The 18020-nt window shown below is 41.9% G+C and overlaps 1 protein-coding gene across 4 annotated transcripts in view; it reads left to right on the top strand.

The window, feature by feature from the left end:
• Positions 1-18020, top strand: part of dpp6a (dipeptidyl-peptidase 6a) — a 1472261-nt gene that overhangs the window by 390535 nt on the left and 1063706 nt on the right. The gene's annotated exons all lie outside the window — the stretch shown is intronic.

Here is an 18020-nt window from a genome sequence, read left to right as displayed (position 1 = left end):
CAAAAGCATTCAAGAATATTTAATAATTAAGGTATCACTTAATTTAAAAATTAAGGTTTTTATTCTCATTTCCTTATTTACATTCATCTTATCTTTAGTCAATTAATTCATTGTACAGAGAAAAGTGTAAAAAGCAACTTGAGAGTTAAAGAACTCCATTTGTGCATTTAGTACAAAAATGTGAAGGATCTCCTCATTACATAGCAAAATGGAAAATAATTGCAGTCAGCTTTGGACTGTTTGGAGTATGACTGAACTCTAACCCTGATGAATGGTCTATCAGGAGAACAGGGAGCAATAATTGTTTTTCAATACTGGGGACCTTCCAGCACGTGAAACATTCAAGGAATTGAATCATTTACTTGGTGCAGATCATTTATATTCTGACAATTTCGATTAGATCTACCATTATGTTAAATCTAGCCCAGCACTTGTTTAGAAATAGGACCCCAGAGTACTTGAACCAGCCAGGAACTGAAATAAGAATGGAAGTTGCTGGGAAAACTCAGCAGCTCTGACAGCATCTGCAGAGCGAAAGCAGAGTTAGCATTTTGGGTCCAGCAACCCTTCTTCTGATTTGAATAACACATCAGTACTGTCACTCTTTCCCTGACGGTTTAAAAACTCCTCAAGCCTCAACTTCCAGTGATTCAGTCTTGTACTGTACTGTCTCAGGATCCCTGATTTTGGTTCAGTTATATGTATGTAAATGCAAAGCATATGCTGAGCAGAATTGAGGAGCTGGGAACAAAAATTGCTCTAGGGCGATGTGACACAGCAGCATTAACAGAAACGTGGCTCAAACCAGAACAAGACTGGATACTTAAAATCGTGGATTATAAGGCTTTTAGTCAAAGTAGGCAGGTAAGGAGGGTGTAGCAGTCTTGGGCAAAGATTGTGCCATTGCCCTTGAATGAGATGCAGTTCCTGATCTAGAATTCAGACAGTTGAGGATGAGAAACAGGAAGGGAGCATTAAGTAATTCTTATAGACATCCAAATAATGGGGTAGGAAGTAGAAGAGAGCATTTCTTGGCAGATTATGGAAATCTTCAGGACAACTCAGGTTGTGATAGTTGTTGATTTCAGTTACCATGGGGTGGACTAGGGAAACAGTAGGTGCGGGGACAGAAGTGATGGATGTGCAGAACGTTCTGGAACAGCCCGAGCAGGGAGGGGCTCATTTTTTACACAGAGGATAATTCGTGTATGGAATGAACTTCCTGAGGAAGAGGTAGATGCGGGCACAGTTACAATATTTAAAAGGCACTGAGATAAGTGCATGAATTGGAAAGGTTTGGAGGGATATGGGCCAGGAGCAGGCAATGGGATTATGTTCGGCATGGACTGGTTGGACCAACGGGTCTGTTTCCATGCTGTATGACTCCATGACTCTATATGTACATGAAGGTGATGAATTTAGAGGGCTACAAAGAGAGGGCTGGAAAATGGCTCTTTCAGGACAAGGTACAGACAAAATAGATCAATTGGTCCCCTTCTTTACTGTAAAAATCTATCATTCCATGATACTGTGTTTGGATGTATTCTGAGATGGTTGGTCGTATGGTATGTGATCGCTTGAGGTTTTCCTAACGCTGGCAGAAGTTACTAAATTTATCTTGTAAAATTTAGCAATGATTGGGCTGTATGTTCTTTCTTAATAACATGTTGCTATATCAGGGAGTGTGATTGATGGGAACACAGTGCTCACCAGTACAGTGATAGCCTTAGCAGCATATTATTGTATTATAAGAAATGTCATGTTCTCTATTTATATATTTTATGCATTTATTGCAAAGTCCCAATTTTCCTAAATTTGGAAAACTTTCTTTTTATGCAAGGTTTTACCACAGTCAATTGAATTTTATTGTAAACAGAGATGGTTCATGTTAAATAGATACCATTTGAAGATTCCTAGCTTTCTCAAGTCTCTTAAATTGAAAGTAGGAACAGGATGGTCCAATGGGTATGGATGTAATATTTTGGAATAGAATGCAAAGTAATTTGAAAATGAGGGGTGCTAAGTGCTGGAATGCTTAGAAGAAGCCAAAAGATTTGAGCTCTGATTCCCAAATTTCTTAATGAATTTCCTTCAAAATGTTGGAGAGTAATTGTGAGAGATTGATTGCTATGATTAGTCAACAAGCTGGTTATTGTTAAATAGTGTGGTAGATGATGAAATAAATGGACTTTGGTCTTTTATTGTCTAACAATTTATATATGCTTATGTGTCGTACAAATAGAATACAGAAAAAGTAAAGAAAGTTCAAAGTTGATTTATTTTTAAAAGTGTTTTGATGGATTTCTGCCTTGCTTTTTCTATGCTTTTCGACTGGATGAAAATTTACTCGGTAACAACAAGGACTGCAGATGCTGGAAACCAGAGTCTAGATTAGAATGGTGCCGGAAAAGCACAGCAGGTCAGGCAGCATTCGAGGAGCAGGAAAATTGATGTTTCGGGCAAAAATCCTTCATCAGGATGAAAATTTAGCAATTCCATTGGTGTGGCCATACAGATTTGCTGATCTGTTGTGAGCTATTCTTTATGAAATTAGGGGCCGCAAGAGTCTGCAAAGGGTGACAGAATATGAATTGTTTGCAAATAAAGAACAGATGTGAATTGTGAAATGTGATCTCTCTTGCCATGTTATAATCCATAATGATTGCAACAATTCCAGAAAATTAGCCACCTAGTCCTAGATGTTCCAAGACAATTCGGAAAGGTTGATAATACTACGTTACAGGGTAAACCTCTCTGCTAATTTAAACCTGACACACAGAGAAGCTCACCTCGCGACATCATCTGCTAAATTTCAAGAGACAAAGAACTATCCCATGGGTCACTATTTAAAGGAAAAGCGAACATTAGCTAACTACTTACAATGCCTTTCTCTTAAGTCCATCTTTTACCTCCCACTCTACAATACTGGACCAATAAAAACTCCAATTAAGATTTACAAAACAATATTCAAATTTCAAAATCAGCCACCTTTCGAATCTTCCCTTTATTTCTTCCTCTGTAGATTTTCCTCTGTCATATTTTCTTCAGTATTCTGCTTCCCACGTCTTTCAAATGGACAGGTACCTTTCAGAGAGCTATTCGACTAGCAGTCTATACTTGTTGGTTTTCTTGGCAGTTCTCCCTCCCTCCCTCTTTTCTTCAAAATGTCCAATTTTATACCCCAAAACATTGGATCATTTCATTGATTTGATGTTGTCAAAATACTAACTTCAAATTTGATTGGATTTTGGTATCTGGGGCATAATTTAAACTGATTGGCCAAATTTGAATTTGTTTTTGTATCATGGCAACTCAGTTGCATAGGGTCATAGAGATGTACAGCATGGTCCAAACCATCCATGGCAACCAGATATCCCAATCCAATCTGGTACCACCTGCCAGCACCCGGCCCATATCCCTCCAAACCCTTCCTATTCATATACCCATCCAAAGCCTCTGTGTGAAAATGTTGCCCCTTAGGTCTCTTTTATATCTTTCCCCTCTCACCCTAAACCTATGCCCTCTAGTTCTGGACTCCCCAAACCCAGGGAAAAGACTTTGTCTGTTTATCCTATCGATGCCCCTCATAATTTTGTAAACCGCTGTAAGGTCACCCCTCAGCCTCCGAAACTTCAGGGAAAACAGCCCCAGCCTGTTCAGCCTCTCTCTATAGCTCAAATCCTCCAACCCTGGCAACATCCTTGTAAATCTTTTCTGAACCCTAGCATACCAAACGCCTTCTTCACTATCCTATCTACCTGCGACTCCACTTTCAAGGAGCTATGAACCTGCACTCCAAGGTCTCTTTGTTCAGCAACACTCCCTAGGACCTTACCATTAAGTGTATAAATCCTGCTAAGATTTGCTTTCCCAAAATGCAGCACCTCGCATTTATCTGAATTAAACTCTATCTGCCACTTCTCAGCCCATTGGCCCATCTGGTCCAGATCCTATTGTAATCTAGTGTTTGCCAGCTTCCAGTCTCTCTTAATGGTACAGTACACACCTACGCCTTCATAACAATAGCTATTGTGCTAGATCAAAGACGTAAGCATTGTCACATGTAAAGATAATGTCCAGGGGATCTAAAAATCAGGTATAATGTTGAGTTCTCTCAATTCCACAATGTTTTATGCATTTTATACATGTAATGCACATGCCTAAAACATTTCAGATTGTAAACCTTGCAGTAACTCATGAACTCTTTTACTTTGCTTCAGGTATCAATAATTCTTGAGAGAATGGGATCATAGAATGGTAACTGCACAAAAGGAACCCATTTGAAACCATTTTTATTCAAGCAAGTTCCCTATAAGGCCTACTTAGGTAGTCCTAATCCTTTGGTTTTGCATACAATTATAGGATGCAAACTTAGAGGCTCTTGCAAGAAACAATTAAATAGAGCACAGGAGAGATTGTGAGAAAGACAACACAAAGACAACAATTAAAAAATAGAAGCAGGAGAAGTAAATAGAAATAAATTGAAAAAATAGGACAGAACGCTGAAGTAGAACCAAGAGAATACAGAGCAGAGCTTCAGTAGGTTGGGCTTGTACTTGATGGAGTTTAGACGAATGAGAGGAAACCTTAATGAAACATGTGAGATTCTTAGATGATTTGACATAGTGCAGAGAGGTGATTTCCTATTGTGGGACTGTTGAGAACAAGAGGGCATAATCTCAGAGTCAGGAAATCCTTTCCTGCAGAGGACTGTTGAGGCTGGGTCATTAAGTAGATTCGAGGCTGAGATATACAGATTTTTCTATCAATAAGGGAATCAAGGGATCAGGAAAGAAGGAGGACTCACAGGAATAGGGAGGCGCAGGACCATGATGCAATTTAAGAACTAAAATGAAATTTTGCAGTTTAAAATTTTGAGGAATCAGAAGGCAAAATAATTTTCAAGGGTTGTGCTGATAGTGAAGTGGGACTTGATAAAGCTTAGTATACACGTAGCATTTTTTATTGTTACGTGGGATGTGGGAGTTACTGACAAGGCCAACATTTCTGGCCGATCCTGAATTTCCTTGAATGGAGTGGCTTGCGAGGCCATTTCAAAAGGAAGCTAAGAATTAGCGACAGAACTTCGGGTCAGCAGTCACGTTTAGGCTAGACACGCCAAGAAGGCAAGACTTCCTTACCAAAAAGATCCTGAACCAGATGGGAATTTGCGATAATAGTTGGGAAGAGGAGGGTGGATTGAAAGTGATGGCTGACTGTATAGAGAAGATGCCGGGTATAGTATTTTTATACCAAGATGATCCAAACTTTGGTAGTTCATGCAGGTGAGAATTACGCTTGATAGTGCTTGATGTGGTCTATCCACGTCTGATGATGGTTGGCTAAATCACTTGGGCAGTGGATGTGCTGAAATTGCCTCCCTTGATCTTGAGGTGGCAAAGGTGGGGCCCAAACCAGTGAACCCACCAGGGTTTGAGACAGTAAAGATTTCCTTGGAAGAAAAGGTAAATAAGGAAGTAGTTGTGTGTGCTGGTAGTTACCCTGCCCACACTAACCCTCCACCCACCCTTCTTTAGTGGCACAGTTGACACAGAATGATATGGTTTGGAACACCTCACGATGTAACGGAATGCTTCATCATGATCCCCACAAATTGCTGGTCAAGTAGAATTGCTGATTGTTGGTAAGTTATCAGCTTCACCAGAAAAGTCGGGAAGATTATCAGAATGTGCAGATTTGATTAAAGAAAAGCAGATCAGAAACAATTTATCTTGCATCGTTTGATTAAGGGCTGGAAGATTTCTGGTGTGTGGAATTTCTTCTGGTTGTTAGCCTTGGGAGTTTATAATCAGTGTGGATGATTATCTGCTTATAATTGGGCACAACACAGTATACCTTTTATTCTGACAGAATATTTAAGTCATGCACCACAGAAATGTATGAGTCAGCTAATGATCTAAATTTGCTATTTTGTGGATAGGTTATTCATTTACTGATTAAAATAAAAGGCAGCGTGTTGTGGTTCGGAGTATAGGGTGAACCCCTCGCCTGATCACAAAGCTTCCCCCTGCCTCCGATCAAGGAGTTGGGGACATTAAATTCCACCCATTAAGTCTGTTTTTCTCTCTCCTTGGATAGTTCCAGACCTCGCATATACTTCCAGTATTTCCTGGTCTTTATTGTTGCAGTGTGCTTAACTGTCATTCCAAATCTTTCGAAAAGACATGCACTTATTGTTTGACACCTAATCAGTAGAGAATAATCAAGTCAAGTGCCTATAAACGCATCATAATTCCCATGGTGTCACAAAGCATGAGCACAAGCTCAGGTGCTTTAAAAAATGTTCTTTGAACCTTGTGAGACCATGAACCTTCAATTTTTATCTGTCCCATGTGTTAAAAATTGTAATGATTTGCTGAATGGGATCATGGCAGACAGAACTTTGCAGATTTTGTTTTGGTGATTTAGCCGTGTGAGGTGAAAGCATGTAGCAGCTAATGGATTGTCCTGATCTAGTGCTTTGAATGGTCTTTAGCCATATTTATCTCAAACGACTGTGACCATAAGGGGTGATTTGTACCTTTGGTATTTCAGCTGATTGAAGCATTGCAATTTCAATTTTCAATCTTTTTAAGTACACTGACATTCACTAAAGGTTAATTAAAATGTGTGAAGTTGACAAAGGTTTAGCAGTGACATTTAGTGCAAGGTGCTTTGCTGCAATTTAGTGTACCGAGTATCTAAGAGCGAGTCATTCAATATGCCAGCTGGGAGTTTGCAGTGCTCTTAATTCTTAAGGTGGAACATTGAGGATTCAAACCCCACACTAAACATGGGCTTGAGAGGCGGTGCAATACTGAGCAGACAGTTGCATTATCAGAGCTGTCATCCATCTAGGGAAATTGTGTTTTTGTGGGTGTGTGCAGTGCATGTGTGTGTGTGTGTTTGTGCGCACGCGTGTGTGTGTGTTGTATATCCATATCAGAACAGTCATGACACTGAAAACTTATTTGACCTTGAAGTGCACTGAGATGTCCTTTGTACATGAATGCTTTGTTCTTAAAGTAGATCATCAGCTGTCTGGTGCTTTCTGAAGCCATGAAAGATGTATTAATGCAGGTTCTTCGTTTTTTTTTTATCCAGTTACAAGATGTTTCTGTCTCTCTGAGCCATCCACCTACATGAGGATTAAATTACAACATTTAAAAGGCTGGGTATATGAATAGGAAGGTTTGAGAGGGATATGGGCCAAATGCTGGCAAATTGGACTAGATCACATTGGGATGTCTGTTTGGCATGGATGAGTTGGACCAAAGGAACTGTTTTCATGCGACATAACTCTGTGACTCCATGTTGCCCCGTCACTACGTGTTAATGCCACAGGCTCCTAATTGGTTCAATCTTCTAGCCCTAAAAAGCCTCATGACTGCTACTCCTGGGGCCACCAAAGAATGGAAAGCAGCTTGCTTACCTTTGGACTTGTTGAATGAGGATGACCAGCCATGATCATAATGAATGGTGGTGCTTGGCTCGAAGGGGAGAATGGCCTACTCCTGCACCTATTGTCTATTGTTCTGACCTGGATGGGTCCTCCTACTAGTTTAACTTGGTGGTAAAGTCACAGTGGTTTCCTCGGCCCAGTTGCCATCATCGGATCCTGATCTACAGGTTTTATGGAGGACACAAGTTAAAGATCGGGTTAAACAGTTGGTTAAATTGCAGCCTGTGACCACACAGCAGGACCTCTGCTTGGAAGTCGCTTTGGAGGTTGTAACTGAGCAATCAGTCAGCTTGCACAATGCATGTCAGGTGCAAATTACCTTCCTCCTCAATCAGAATGACCCAAAGTTTAAAATATTTTCTAATCAGGCTGCTCAGACAGATGTTAGCACAGTAGACAATGTAGTTAAGAAGGCATTTGATATGCTTGCCTTTATTTGTCAGTGCTTTGAGAACAGGAGTTGGGAGGTCATGTTGCAGCTGTACAGGACATTGGTTAGACCACCTTTGGAATACTATGTTCAATTCTGAGTGTCCCTGCTATAGGAAAGGTGTTGTTAAACTTGAAAATGTTCAGAAAAGATTTACAAGGATGTTGCCAGGGTTGGAGGATTTGAGCTATAGGGAGAGGCTGCATAGGCTGGGGCTGTTTTCCCTAGAGTGTCGGTGGCTGAGGGGTGACCTTATAGAGGTTTATAAAATCATGAGGGACATGGATAGAGTGAACAGTCAAGGTCTTTTCTCCAGGGCAGGGGAGTCCAAAACTAGAGAGTACAGGTTTAAGTTGAGAGGGGAAAGATTCAATAGGGACCTAAGGGGCAACTTTTTCATGCAGAGGGTGGTACATGTATAGAATGAGTTGCCAGAGGAAGTGGTGGAGGCTGGTACAATTGCAACATTTAAAACGCATGGGTATATGCATAGGTGTAGGTTTAGAAGGAAAAAGGCCAAATTATAGAAAATGGAACTAGATTAATTTAGGATATCTTGTTAGCATGGATAAGTTGGACCAAAGGGTCTGTTTCCGTGCCGTACATCTCTATGACTCTGTGACCTCTGATACAAATGAAACTGGATCTGCTGATTCAGAGGCAGGGACTTGCATTCCTTTTTGAGATTGTTTTGTGTTTACTAAAGTGTGAAAGAGTGATGTGAAATATTTCCATGTATATATTGAGTAGATATCAACACTCTGGTGATAGCAATTGCTCTATATGGATAGCATTTGAATGGTTTTCATTTATCTGCTATTATCAAGCACAGGAATATCATAAGCTTGTAAGTTAAGTTCAAGTTTACAGTCGAGCTGAAATATCACTGCAGTAAATTACATTCTATTTTTTGATAGGCTTGTCTCTGGCCAACACCTCCATTAGCTGGAGCAATGTGCATTCGTGTGTAAAAATGGAATATTGCTTCAGGTTTGATGTACAAATAACTACAGTGCCTTTCACTATAAAAGAGACTGCAGTCAACAGGAACAATTGTTTCTTTCTGATAAGATCGGTGAAGAAAATGTCTATTCAGTATCAGCTGGAGTGACAAATAACAAGGTAAAAACGAGGACTGCAGATGCTGGAAACCAGAGTCTAGATTAGAGTGGTGCTGGAAAAGCACAGCTGGTCAGGCAGCATCCGAGGAGCAGGAAAATTGACGTTTCGGGCAAAAGCCTGATGAAAGGCTGACAAATAACAAAGACTTGCTCCAAGTATTAGAAATTCTGGGATTCAAAATGCAGTAACGCTGAATTTCAAAAACAAACACCACGTATTCATTGACCGTTGATTCAAAAGAACATATGAATAAGGAGCAAGAGTGAGCCCCTCTGCCCTTTGAGCATGCTCTGCCATTCAATAACATCAGGGCTGATCCGATTTTAATCTCAGCTCTGCAGCCCCTCCCCGTACAATAGGACCAGGTGTGGACTGGAAGCTAGGTGCCAGCCTGGTTTGCTGCACTGAACTCTTCTCTGCAATGCTGGACATGTTATTTCTGTATTGTCTAAAATCTTGTAACTAAAGAAGCTGTGCCGAGGTACTTCTGTTTCTACATCAGTGTTGTAACTGGTGATGTATAAACTTTTCACTATGTTCATTGAGTTTATGTGACAATGATGGCTGTTCTATTCCATTCTAATCTTTCATTCCCTTAGTAATCAAAAAACGATCTATCTGTGTTTGAAAAAGATTTAGAGATTCTGCATCCGTTGCGTTTTCAAAAAGGAAATTCCAAAGACTCGCAGCCCTCTGAGGAAAATACATGTTTCCTCATCGCTGTTTTAAATATGTGATGCTTTATTTTTAAACTATGACTCCTAACTTTAGATTCTTCCACAAGAGCAACTGTCCTTTTCACATCCACTCGCTCAAGTCCTCTCAGGATCATGTACCTTTCAATTAATTCGCCTCTGACCCTTCTGAACTCCAGAGGAGACAGGCCTTGTCTGTCTAGCCTTTCCACACAAAGCAATTGACTCATTCCAGGTATTAGTCTGGTAAACCTTTTCTAATCTGCTTTAAACGCTATAATATCCTTCCATAAGTACAGGGACAGTACTGAACTCAATACGCCAAATTCAGTATCACCAAAGCCCTGTATAAGTGAAACATTACAAACGTAACATTCTGTTAGCTTTCCTGACTCCTTGCTTGTACCTGCATATTCATTTCCAGATGACAATGCACTGTTAACACACTACTCAATTTTTCATTTTCTCCCTTTCCTAACACACGTGAGGAATTATAAAAATTCAGGTTGAAGAGATGGACCCAATCTTCTGGTTTTTGGATCACTGCAGCTGAGACATATGATCGAGGGTATGAATCAGATTCCCACGGAAATCCTGGCATTCGACCCTACGTGAGAGTTTGCTGGAATGTTTAAACATACCAGTGGGTGGTTCTTGGGATCCTCCATGACTGTCTGTGACTCTTAGCTAGAATCAGAAACTTGTGGCCAACCGATATTGGAAGTCTCTGGGTTGTTAAGCGACACAGCAAGTGGCTGCATCTACAAGGTGGGCCCGAAGCGGACTCATGGGAGCGCTGGAGTCAAGTTTGGGCCAATGTGGTACCCAGTGACATCGGTGGTGTCTGCATCGGCGAGGACCATTGATGACTCATTGTGGTCAGAGGTTCAGAGGGGACAAGATGGCGCCAAAGAGTGGCAACTTTCGTTCCAGTGACACCGGTGTGGTGAAGGGAATTCATGCTTGGCCACCACGCCCATGGCCCACGATGGAGCCCTTAACGAGAGAGACTGTGAAGTTGAACACGTTTTCCTTATTTCTTTTTTTTTCCACCTGCATATTTTATGTTTTTCTGTGTTTTAAGATGGTGCTGGAGAGTGACAACATTGAACAAACACTTGTCACTGTATTCTGTAACAAGATACACATGATAATAAATAAATCAAATCGCATAATGTGATACAGATTATAGTCACCTGACCACATCGCTGAACGTTCGACTGCCCTGCCAACCCCATTGGATAACCCTGCAAGCATCCAGCTGCCTCTCTGAATGTCTGACTACCAGTTCCGGCCTCCCAGTTACTTCCCTCTGAACCAACTACCCGACCGGTGTCCTCTCCTAAACACCCAATTCAACCTGAGGACCCACCCACCCCTTCACATCACCTGCTCACTAACATTCATTACAAAGGCTTGACCTTTCCCAGCACAAGATTCCATTGAAGAGGGCCACATTGTGTCTTCCCCCAATTCTTCTCCACTCCAGTGACGTTCTCCATGTGATGCTGCGTTGGGGGGACGTTCGTGAGCTGCTCAGAAGCCTTGCACCCTAGACCTTTGGTGGCACAAAATGTAATAGCTGCAACATTTTCCATGCTTTATAAATAGCTCTTATTAAACTTTTATACTTGCAGCCTATGAAAGATTTTCAAACATTGATGAGATGGTTACATTTCTTTGTTTACATTGTCGCTGACAGATTGCAAAGTGATACCCTTTTGTTATTTTCTGCATGCGACAAATTGCTCTCACAAACCTCTCGGGAATATTCCCAAGAGGCGCCATTCTTTTAAGAGAGGGTCATCCATCACAAAGGGATTTTCCTTGCCTGGTTCTCGATGGGTGATGAGTGTGCAGACAGCTTCACTCCTCCCTGATGATGAACGTCAGCCCTGTTCCATATTCTGGCCGTGAATCAGAAAGAGCCGAGCACAGCTGCCATATTTCTTTGCAATGTGGTGCATTGTGTCCACACTTCAGGTTCCAACTTGAAAAGTTGTAATGGAATCCTCTTTACTCCTGACTAGCCTTTGTGTCGAGTGCACGAGTGTGTCTCTGAACTTCAGTGAGGAAGGTGTTCTTGTGGTATGTTGCAAGATCTAATCTTAGAACATAGAACATAGAACAATACAGCACAGAACAGGGCCTTCGGCCCACGATGTTGTGCCGAACTTCTAACCTAGATTAAGTACCCATCCATGTACCTATCCAAATGCCGCTTAAAGGTCGCCAATGATTCCGACTCTACCACTCCCACGGGCAGCGCATTCCATGCCCCCACCACTCTCTGGGTAAAGAACCCACCCCTGACATCTCCCCTATACCTTCCACCCTTCACCTTAAATTTATGTCCCCTTGTAACACTCTGTTGTACCCGGGGAAAAAGTTTCTGACTGTCTACTCTATCTATTCCTCTGATCATCTTATAAACCTCTATCAAGTCACCCCTCATCCTTCGCCGTTCCAACGAGAAAAGGCCGAGAACTCTCAACCTATCCTCGTACGACTTCCTCTCCATTCCAGGCAACATCCTGGTAAATCTTCTCTGCACCCTCTCCAAAGCTTCCACATCTTTCCTATAGTGAGGCGACCAGAACTGCACACAGTACTCCAACTGTGGCCTAACCAAAGTCCTGTACAGCTGCAACATCACTTCACGACTCTTGAATTCAATCCCTCTGCTAATGAACGATAATACTCCATAGGCCTTCTTACAAACTCTATCCACCTGAGTGGCAACCTTCAAAGATCTATGTACATAGACCCCAAGATCCCTCTGTTCCTCCACCTGACTAAGAACCCTACCATTAACCATTAATCTTGTTTCTTATATTATCCTGTGAGCTAGGGAGGGTTAAATAAAGTGATTTAATAAAGACAGTTCATACTGACCATGTCTTACTCAGTGCAATACACAACAATTCTAGTGGCTTCTTGGACAGAATGACGAGATGGCTAAGATGTCAAGAAACATCTGAGGTGAGTTTTCCCCAATCATATCAACAGGCTTCAAAGCATAATTACAAATTAATGCCAATCATACAAACACATGACCATCAGCTGCCTTCCTCCCCCAGCAGTCTACCGCCTTCCCCACTACACCAAAAATACTGCCTACTCCACACTTCACGTCAGCTCTAAACGTTAGCTTGCTCTCCATGAATGCTGCGTGACCCACTGTGATTTCCAGCATTTTTAGTTTTCAATACCACACAAGAACTAGGAGCAGGAGTGGGCCATTAAGCCCTTCAAGCCTGTTTGTATTATTGGCAGAAGAAACACTGATTTGTAATTATGATTTGAAGCAAGGTTGTAAATTGGTTTGGATATCTTGAGGTTTGTGAGAAGTGTTATATAAATACAAGATAACTGTGCTGTTCATCTCAACCAAGCCACGTCATCACAATCTCACCATGCTCTGAATGAAGGGTTTATTTTCCCAAATTTCCTGTTAGCTTTATTACTGTCTAGCTCCCTTGTACTAACGATCCTTGCAGGTGACACCAGCTTCTCTATAGCGCTCTCATTTACTTATAAAGGCTGGGTGTTGTCATATCTTGGCGAAGTGTCAGTTTTGTCATGTTACATTTTTCTACGAGGCCTAGTGTGGTTTCTTGGCAAGTCGCCTCAAATGCACCTCATTAACTACCTACTCCACCCTTACGGCAATGTCCTGTCTGAGACCAGCTGGAATCACCCATTCACCATACCCAGAAGAATTTGTCACTGCTGAGATGTTCTAGAATAGATCATAAGACCATAAGATATAGGAGCAGAATTAGGTCATTCAGTCCACCAAGTCTGCCCTGCCATTCAATCATGTTTCTCAATTGCATTCTCCTGTCTTCTCCCTGTAATCCTTGATCCCGACTAATCAAGAAGCTATCTACCTCCCGTCTTAAATACACTCAATGACTTGACCTCCGTAGTTTCCTGCTGTGATGAATTCCGCAGCTTCTCCACTCTCTGGCCGAAGAAATCCCTCCTCACCTCAGTTTTAAAGGGCTGTCCCTTAACTCTGAGGCTGTGCCCTCAGCTCCTATTCTCTCCTACTTGTGGAAGCATCTCCATGTCCACTGTATCCAGGCCTCTTGGTATAATGTAAGTTGCAATAAGGTTCCTCCTCAACTTCTAATGTCTATCGAGGACAGATAGACCATCATCTCTTGTATAGGCACTGTCATTCAAAGGTCACCATGTACACAGCCAAGCATTCAAAACTGGAGCTGCCCAACACGGTGATTGGTCTCTGTCCTGGATTATGGCACAGAGAGGGATGTCAGTGTCTCGCTTTGTGGACAGAGACCTGGAAGTCACAGTGGAATCCGGGGGGGGTGTTGAGGTGTCACAAAGGAGGGCCATCCTTTTCCCTCCGGCAGTGGAGAGCATGCCACAGGTCCCTGCCAGACTGGGCCAACACTGCCGCGGGAGTCAGTACAGTCTCAGACATCTGAAGGAACAAGCAGCAATGATGGAGAAAGTTCAGTAGTGGTCAGTGAGATAGGACACATAACTAAGTAAAACCTACAGTTCATGAAGCCAACAATGCACAGTAATCCCCTATGAATAGGCATCTCACCTACGCGTTGAGAGACTCTTGTCTCCCCATCAGGAATTCTGTCTGAAAATGCAACGCTTTCCTCTTGATGTCACAAAGATCTTGTCCGACTTCTCACATGATGCTCCCAGATTTCTCAACATAGCCCACATTGTTCAGACCTCTGTTAGATTCCATCCTGTAGCATTTCAGCTTCTCCATTTCCTAAAGAACCTTCTTGGATACACCAGTTCTCTTTGTATCACTGGCTTCCTCGTACTGTCATGGTGCTGGTCTCCATGGTAACGGGGCCTGCAGTCAGAAATCACACAACACCACGTTATACTCCAATGGGTTTATTTGAAATCATGAGCTTTCGGAGCGCTGCTCCTTCGTCAGACTAAGTGACTTAACCTGATGTAGCACTGCTCCTAAAGCTTGTGACTCCAAATAAAACTGAGAAAGCAAGGACTGCAGATGCTGGAGAGTCAGAGTCAAAATGTGTGGCGCTGGAAAAGCACAGCAGGTCAGGCAGCATCTGAGGAGCAGGAGAATCGACATTTCGGGCATCAGCCTTTCATTAGGAATGTGGGCACATTCCTGATGAAGGGCTTATGCCCGAAAAGTCGACTCTCCTGCTCGTCGGATGCTGCTTGACCTGCTGTTGGATGATAACCTGGTGTTGTGTGACTCCTGACTTTGTCCACCCCAGTCCAACACTGGCACCTCCACATCATATCTTCTGCATGAGAATCATTACAACCTCCCCTTTCCAACTAATGCCTGACTGTATCTCAAATGCACTGCCTGAAATGGTGGAGGAAGTGTATTCAGTAGCGACTTTGAAAAGGGAATTGGAGAAGTGTAGAAGAGAGGGGAAGTTGGCAAGGCTGTGGGGAAGGGTCAAAGGAGTGGACCCATTTGATTAACTCTTTAGGGGCAGCATGATGAGGTAAATAGTTTATCATTCTCCCATCAAGTTGTAAAACCTGCTGCAAACAGAAGCAAAATCAGAGATTGCTGGAAAGGCTCAACAAGTCTGTGAGCATCCATGGAGTGAAATCGGAGTTAACACTTAGGGTCGACTGACCCTTCCTCAGAACTCAGTTTACAGCATTCACAGTTCTTTTTCAGTTTTTACTGCTGTAAACAGAGCTGTGTGGACAAATTACTGTTGTACACAATTGAGCAGTAGCAATCCATTTTGTTATTGTTAGTTTAGTAAACATGCATTAACTTTTCCAAGTGCTTTTGAAACAGTGAAACAAAGGAAATATTCTGCAGCAGCAGTACTGAGGAGGTCGCTTACTCAATACTGCTTGCTGGGCAGCTATTTCATGTCTATTTGTTTTACCCAGATGATATAATAGAGAGCCATTGCTGTAACAGCAGCCATTGTTATTACCTAAGTCTAACCATCTTGTATAAGTGGCATATCAATTGTTGGAAACTTTATGTGGGTGCAACTTTGTTTATAATAACTCACTTTTGATTTTCATGTTTGATATTGTGACTTGGTTGGAATCAGAACATTGGCCTCCTTTGAGTGTTATTCCAGTCTTCTACGATGCCATAAAATATCACAGTAACATGGAAAATCTTTTAGTGGTAAATGATATATGATACTCATTTTTGTGTAAGATTAAAAGTGCCTAAAGGGATTAAGTTTGTTTTGTTAAGAATTGTTTCAGTGCATTATTGTGGTAATGACTTTATGCAATATCTTCGTTATTTTGTCATCCCATTCCAATTTATATGTAATTTTTTTGTGTTTTGTTTGTAATGCTGTTGACTATTAGATTGATATTTAATGTCTTAAAAAAGAATGGAAAATCATTGTCTAAAACCAACATTTAGCAGTCAGTAGTCGAAGTGTCTTCCAAGACTCCTTAATACTAGTAGCAATGTGGTTGACTCTTAACTGCCCTCTGAAATGGTATTAAGACCCAGTTCAAGTGCAAATCGAGATGGGTAGTAGATCTGGCTTTGCTAGTGACACCAACATCTGAAGCAAGAATTTTAAAAACTTATTTGTGTGGAAAAAAACGGAAGTTTAATTCCTTGTTTAGTTAGTTCTTGATTAGAATTGTGTCAAGCAAAGATTGTCCTATTTCCCTGCAGTGGTGATAGAAAAGTTAAAGGGGTGAATGCCAGCCTGGTTGTTTGTAATGCTCCCTGCAGCTGCTCCAGGCGTGGGCTGACTCAGTCCCCATTTGGAGACCGAGGGACTAAAAGCACGTGGATCAAAGGTGCATAGGAAAGAGTCATTCGACCCGAAACATTAACTCGGATTTCTCTCCACAAATGCTGCCAGACCTGCTGAGCTTTTCAGCAATTTCTGTGTTTGGATCAAAGGCGCAGGTTAGTAAACTCACACCTCCCCTTTTGTCTCTCCAACCTTGAAGGTTCAGCCAGAAGCCATTTAAGCAAAGAAAATGGTCAAGGCCATCAGCTTGTCTATTTCATTATTTATTTCACTGTTGATACACTTATTAACATTAGTATCTTGCTCTTTTTCTAAGTTAAACCAGCACTTAAGAGAGTCTGTAGCCTGCTCCTCACTTTAAGTACAATCAACTTCACAAAACTCTGGGAGCACTATGCTGTGCAAATCTGCCATTGCTCCCAGCTTCTGCTTCCCCCCCGATTGTTAAGGCTGCTGTCTATCACCAATGTCCTTTCGGGAAGTAGGCTGTCATCTTTACCTGGTCTGGCCTACATGTAACTTAAGACCTGCAGCAATGTGGTTGACTCTTAAAACTGCCCTCTGGGCAATTAGGGATGGGCAATAAATGCTGGCCTGGCCCACATCCTGTGAATGAGTAAGAAAAAAAATGTTATCCTACTGAAGATCATGTGTCTTAAAGCAAACCTCAGAACCATACTTGTGATACAAAAAAACCCTCAAACATTTGTCATCTTACACATTATGATCATTTCATGACTATTACATTAAAATATGGAGGTAGCTTCAATATGGAAGTTCCTGACTTTAGCAGATCAATTTATCTTAGTCAGAAACTGTTCTCAGAGATAAACATTTCTGAGGATTTGAAGTGGCATATTCAGACAGAAAACCTTCAAATGTCCAGGTATAGTTACAGTTCTTCAATTTGTAGGTTTTTCCTCATTGTGTATTCTGCTGCCTCTTGACTAGCTCATTGTAAAGCTTACTCTGTAAGAATGTCAGGCCACCCGTGTCCCCATGGAATGCTGGGATACAGAGTTTGGCCAATTTCTGGAACTTAGCCATCGCAACTAGCTTTTACTTTTAAATGTTTGTTCTTTTAGGTTGAATGCTGAAGGACCGGGAGGAGAAAGTGAGGTCTGCAGATGCTGGAGATTAGAGCTGAAAATGTGTTGCTGGAAAAGCGCAGCAGGTCAGGCAGCATCCAGGGAACAGGAGAATCGACATTTCGGGCATAAGCCTGAAGAAGGGCTTATGCCCGAAACGTCGATTCTCCTGTTCCCTGGATGCTGCCTGACCTGCTGTGCTGAAGGACCGGGTACAAAGGAAGAGATTAATTCACAAAGAAGAAAATCTCATTTCTCTTTCCTGCAGCTGTTTGAATCTTTATTGGAAGATTTGTAGCTGGAAGGGGTGGGGGTGGGGGGGTGGAGTGGGTGGAGTTGGGGTTTATTAGGTTATATCATTGGTGCCCCCAGCTATGCCTGCCTCTTCGTAGGATATGTGGAAGAGTCCATCTTCCGCAGCTACACTGGTCATGGGCACCCGCATGGGCCCCAGCTATGCCTTCCTCTTCGTAGGAT

This window comes from Chiloscyllium plagiosum, chromosome 5 (assembly GCF_004010195.1).
Source record: "Chiloscyllium plagiosum isolate BGI_BamShark_2017 chromosome 5, ASM401019v2, whole genome shotgun sequence".
Classification (NCBI taxonomy): Eukaryota; Metazoa; Chordata; class Chondrichthyes; order Orectolobiformes; family Hemiscylliidae; genus Chiloscyllium; species Chiloscyllium plagiosum.
Note: the sequence above shows the minus strand (reverse complement) of the source record. Positions and strands in the feature narration are given on the sequence as shown.